Below are 6422 nucleotides of genomic sequence, written 5' to 3'. Positions count from 1 at the left end.
TATTATTTGCTCAAGCGCACACGAGAACCTTCAAGAGGATCCCACGGTGGACGTTTGAACTTTCCTTGACCCTACTTGCACTTAATACTTGGTGAGTGTCAAGTGCATGAGTACTTAATACATGCTTAACTGTTATGAATGATTACTGATTTTAGGAATGGAGACGAGTATGTACTTTATCTCACTCGTTCTCATTTGAATAAATGATATTGAATGATATTGAATGAGATTGAATGCAATGGTTGCGTACGTCGTTGGAGTGAATCTCCTCGACACACAATTGTAAATGGGGGACGCCCAAACTCATAGGCTGACCTGGGACTCGAGCCGGCATGGGCTTGGTCGGGAACCTAGGCGTGCCATGAGACAAATAAGCTCGACCTATTGAGAGGTCTTGCTTGGCATACTCGTGGAGTATTGCCTCATACATGTCTTGCGGGCCCGAGTGGGTGTTGGGTGGACGGAAAGAAGTAAGTGGTGATCTATGGAGTGGAAATACCGACCCAGTTGACGGAGTGTCATTGGGGGAAGGTATACGAGTGACATCGGCAAAGCGAGTGGAACTTAGCTCCTGAGAGTTACTATATCCTTGAATTGTTTCTGATAAATTTCCTTTGGTGAATTGTCAATTATTGAAATATATTATTGTTTAGCTCGTAATTGAGATTGTTATTTGAACTACCTGCTTGCATGTGTGTTCTTGGCCTCACGAGCGTTTTGCTCACCCTATATATTTGTTTTCCTTAACAGGATTGAATCTCGGGGAAGTGTGGAGAAACCCTCCTGATGTACTTTTGTTTTAGGGTTTCTATTATATTTTGGCTATGCCCTTGGTTTTGGATTGTACTTTTGGAATTGAAATGTAACTCTTGGGGCGTAATGTATATCTGAGATTCATGATGTATTTTGAATACCTGATGTGCGAGTTGGTTAATGGATGACTATTGATAAGTTTGAACGCTTCCGCATTTACTGTATTTAAGTTACTTACTTTTGTTGTGTAGTTCGATAATAAGCTTGAATGATTTGGCTTGAGTCCTGGCGAGAGTTAGGCAGGCGTCCCGCGGATACCCTTTGGTTCGCCTTAGGGAGAAGTGGGGCGTCACAGTTGGTATCAGAGCGCTAGGTTAGCGCTAGGTTAGAGATCTATATGGGAGACATATTAGATACTCTACCCTTAAGATCTGAAATCGGATAATTAAGTTATACCTTAAGAGGTATTTGGGGTATACTAGTGATTGGGTTAGGCATGCATAAACGATATCCGAACTAGATAGTGATTTAAATTTCTAACCCGAAAAGTGCTATTATTTTGCAGGGATGAAAAATGGAAATGGAGTTCCAGCAGCTGACGGGAATGGCCATACGAATGGCCATATAGTGCCTCCTAGGCCTATCTACTACCAGGCTCTAGTTGGGGGAATTCGAGTACGCTATTCCCCATCTAACAGATATCCCCGATGTGCGTGTAGGGTTACCTTTGCTTACCCAAACCACGTTGTACTGGCTTTGGACGACGAGCGTCGTCAATTGGTGAATGCCAACTTGGACTTACAGGCTGAGGTGGACGAGCCTCGACAGATGGTTGGCGCTCAGGGCGAGAGGGTCGCCGAGCTCGAGGAGGTGATTGAGGGCGAGGTGGCCACATCTGTTGTGGTTAATGAGGAGCTCCGGAGCACTAGGGCTCAACTTACTAGGTTGAGAGAGGAGGTCCGTAGTCGGGCTTCCGATATCGTAGCTGATGCCACTAGATTAGTGGATGAGGCGATGGGTGTAGCTCAGGACTCTAAGGAAGAGAATCCGGAGGAGGATCCTGAGGAGGAGGTTCCTCCTGATAATCCTACTGTGGACTAGGTCTAGACAGTTTAACCACTCTTTTGACTCTTTTGACCAGTATAGCTAGAATTAGTTGGGGTGATGCTAAGTGCTGAGGCCATTGTATTTTGCATGACTGTGTGGCTTATTTTTGAAGTACTTGCTCTTACTTTAGTCTTCTGTGACTAAAAATACTTCTGTGGCACCTGTGTGCTATATTTTTGTGACTACCCCATGACTTGCTAATTGTATGAATTTGATATGCCAATGAATGTAAATTATTGTTAATTCCAATGTTTTCTTGATTGGTTCCTATTCTCTACTTTGCATCGCATAATTTATTTATTTCTTGCACTAGAGCACGCCTAGGTTATGGAAGGGCTAAGAAGGGGTCGAGGCCGTGGTTGAGGCCGTGGGCGAGGGACTAGATCGACCCAACCTCTGGGGAATGACCAGGGATCGGCAACTGGACCGACCCAGGGCCAGGAAAATATTGAGGGTAATCAAGTGGCTACTGCCATTAACAGGATGACTGATATCCTAGAACGCTTAGCTGATAGATAAGGACCTGGACCGTTCAACCAACTTGGGGGTCAAGAAAGAGGAGAGGATAGAGCCTTAGAGAGATTCTTAAAATTTAACCCGCCTAAGTTCCTTGGTGAACCTGATCCTGAGGTAACGGATAATTGGTTAGAAAGGATGACCAACATATTCGCTGCTTTAGATTACACTGAGGATAGGCAAGTGAACTTCGCTGCTTTCCAATTTGAGGGAGTAGCCCGTGCTTGGTGGGATCTAATAAAAGGAAAATGGTAGAGGACTCAAACCCCTTGGACTTGGGAGAATTTCACAAGGGAATTTAATGAAAAGTTTCTTCCGCCCTTAATCCAAGAGAAGAGGGAGGATGAATTTATTAAGTTGAAACAAGGAACCCTTACCGTGGCAGAATACGAGGGGAAATTCACTAAGCTTTCCAAGTATGCCCCTGAGCTAGTGGTCTATGAACGAAAGAGGATTAGACGGTTTGTTCAGAGACTTAATGTGGAAATTCAGGAGGGCTTAGCGGCGGCCGAAATCTCTATATTTACGGAGCCTTTAGAGAAAGCACAGAGGGTTGAGAGTGCAAGATCTCAAGTGAGAGACTTCCACAACAGAGAACGGAACTTTTCTAGCCGAATTTCTGGACAGACTAGTAAGAATGTACAACCTTCCAAAGCGGGAAGAGGAAATGGAGGAGCAAGGATTACTAGAGCTTCTAGGGGAGCTCTAACTAGAGGGGGCCGTAGTGGACAACTCAAGTTAGGGAAGAATCGGCTGTGACTCCTCAAGTCACTTGTGGGTATTGTGGTAAATTCAACCACTCTAAGAACGATTGCTGGAGGAAATTGGGTAAATGTTTGTTTTGTGGTAGTGCTGAGCATCAAGTCGCCAATTGTCCAAAATCACCAAAGACAGGAGGAAATGCTCAAAGGCCAGAAAAGTCAACTTCTAAGCAGACCAGTGCCGGAGGAAGCCGACCGAAAGTACCGGCTAGGGTTTATGCACTGGACCATCAACAGGTTCCTGAGGTAACTGAGGTGGTGGAAGGTACAATTCCAATCTTTCATCGACTAGCTAGGGTTTTAATTGATCCGGGTGCAACTCATTCCTTTGTAAACCCTAACTTCATGAATGGAATAGACTTGAAGTCAATTAAGTTACCCTATGACTTGGAGGTTAAAACACCCACTGGAGACAAAAGTTTAATTGCTAATCTGGAGTATAGGAATTGTGAAATCTATGTAGGGGAACGAAAATTATGGGCCGATTTGATAGGTTTGACGATTAAGGGATACGATGTAATCTTGGGGATGGATTGGTTAGCCCGTTATAATACTCAGTTAAACTGTAGGACGAAGATTGTAGAGTTGCGTATTCCAGGAGAAGCAACCCTGAAACTGGATGTAAGGGGTAAATTAGTTTCGTCTGCACTAATTTCAGGAATTTGGGCTAGAAAATTATTAAGTAAAGGAGCTCAAGGGTATTTGGCTTTTCTTATTAACACCCGTAGTGATAAGGTGAATTTGGAGGACATGCTTGTAGTGAAGGACTTTCCAGATGTTTTTCCCGAAAAGTTAGAGTCTTTACCTCCATAACGGGAAATAGCTTTTAAGATTGATTTGACTCAGGAAGTGACACCTATTTCTAGGACGCCATACCGAATGGCCCCAGCCGAATTAAAGGAGTTGAAATTGCAACTACAAGACTTGCTGGAACGGGATTTTATACGGAAAAGTGATTCGCCGTGGGGAGCCCCAGTTTTGTTTGTTAAGAAGAAAGACGGGAGTCTGAGACTGTGTATTGACTACCGAGACTTGAATGATGTTACAATTAAGAATAAGTAACATCTGCCCCACATTGATGAATTATTTGAGCAATTGCAAGGGGCTGTAGTATTCTCGAAATTGGATTTGAGACAGGGTTATTATCAGTTAAGGATTTTGGAGAAGGACATACCCAAGACTGCTTTTAACTCGAGATATGGACATTTTGAATTTGCCATGATGCTGTTTGGGTTAACGAATGCACCTGCTGCTTTCATAGATTTAATGCATAGGGTGTTTAAACCTTATCTGGATCAATTTGTAGTAGTATTCATTGACGACATATTGGCGTATTCTAAGAATTCGGAGGATCATGAGAAGCATTTGAGGATTGTTTTACAAACTTTAAGGGAACATCAACTATATGCTAAATTTAGCAAGTGTGAGTTTTTGTTAAAAAAAGTGACTTTCTTGGGACACATAATTTCTAAGGATGGGATTAAAGTGGATCCAGTTAAAGTGGAGGCTGTTTCGAAATGGAAACGACCGGAAAACCCTACCGAGATTCGAAGCTTTATTGGATTAGCAGGGTACTACCGGAGATTTATCAAAGATTTCTCTAGAATTGCTGGACCCATGACTGAATTGACCAAGAAGAATGGGAAGTTTCTATGGAGTCCTAAGTGTGAAGAAAGTTTTCAGGAGTTGAAAAGACGGTTGACAAGATCGCCTGTGTTAGTTTTGCCAAACGGAAATGATAGTTTTGTGATTTATACAGATGCTTCTAAGGAAGGACTGGGGTGTGTTTTAATGTAAAATGACAAGGTGATAGCATATGCCTCTAGGAAATTGAAACCGCATGAAGGGAATTACCCGACTCATGATTTGGAGTTAGCGGCTGTGGTCTTTACTTTGAAGAAATGGAGGCATTATCTGTACGGAGTGACATTTGAGGTTTTTACAAACCACAAAAGCCTTAAGTACATATTTTCTCAAAAGGAACTGAATTTGAGGCAACGTAGATGGATGGAATTTTTGGAAGACTATGACTGCACGATTAAGTACCATCCAGGGAAAGCTAATGTAGTGGCTGACGGTTTGAGTCGTCAAGTACAGATGGCTGGATTGATGATTAAGGAATTCCAATTGTTGGAAGAAATTAGTTATTGGAATCCTCGATTGGAACCGGGAAAAGTAATTTTGGGGAATATTGTATTGAATTCCACTTTGATGGAACGTATCAAGGAATCTCAAGGAAAGGACACTGAAGTACAGAAATGGTCGGAAAAGGTTAAAAAGGGGGATAAATCGAATTTTAACTTGGGACCGAATGGTGTATTGAGATTTCGAAATCAGGTAGTTGTGCCAAAGGATGAAAGGCTTAAAAAGGAAATTTTAGAAGAGGCACACCGATCAAAGTTTACGGTACATCCAGGAGGGAATAAAATGTACCAGAACTTGAAGAGTCTTTATTGGTGGGAGAACATGAAGAAGGAGATTGCTAAATTTGTCCAAACATGCTTAATTTGTCAACAGGTCAAAGTCGAACACCAGAAACCATCGGGACTTTTGCAACCTCTAGAAATACCTGAGTGGAAATGGGAGAATATCACCATGGATTTTGTATCGGGATTACCAAGGACACAGAGAGACCATGATGCGATTTGGGTAATAGTAGATAGATTGACCAAATCGACTCATTTTCTGCCGATTAATATGAAATACCCATTAGAGAAGTTGGCCAGGTTGTATTTGGATGAGATCATTAGGTTGCATGGAATACCTGTCAGTATTGTGTCGGATAGAGATCCAAGATTTGTTTCGAGGTTCTGGCAAAAGATGCAAGAAGTGTTAGGGACTAAATTGAACTTTAGTACCACTTATCATCCCCAAACTGATGGACAGTCGGAGAGGACAATTCAAACTCTTGAGGACATGTTACGGACTTGTGTTCTGGACTTTGGAGAGAATTGGGGTAAGTTTTTGACTTTAGTGGAATTTGCCTACAACAATAGTTTCCACTCTTCTATTCAGATGGTCCCGTATGAGACACTTTATGGTCGAAAATGTAGGTTTTCAATTTGTTGGGATGAAATAGGTGAACGAAAAATCTTAGACCCGACCACAGTATCTTGAATTGAAGAAACTAGTGAGAAAGTAAGGTTGGTACGCCAAAAAATTCAGACCGCCCAGAGCCGCCAAAAGAGTTATGCCGATAATCGAAGAAAAGATTTGGAGTTTACTGTTGGAGATTTGGTATTTCTCAAGATTACACCTTTGAAAGCAAGTTTGATATCTGGAAAA

Source organism: Coffea arabica, chromosome 9e, assembly GCF_036785885.1.
Source record: "Coffea arabica cultivar ET-39 chromosome 9e, Coffea Arabica ET-39 HiFi, whole genome shotgun sequence".
Lineage (NCBI taxonomy): Eukaryota > Viridiplantae > Streptophyta > Magnoliopsida > Gentianales > Rubiaceae > Coffea > Coffea arabica.
This window is presented reverse-complemented; position numbering follows the sequence as displayed.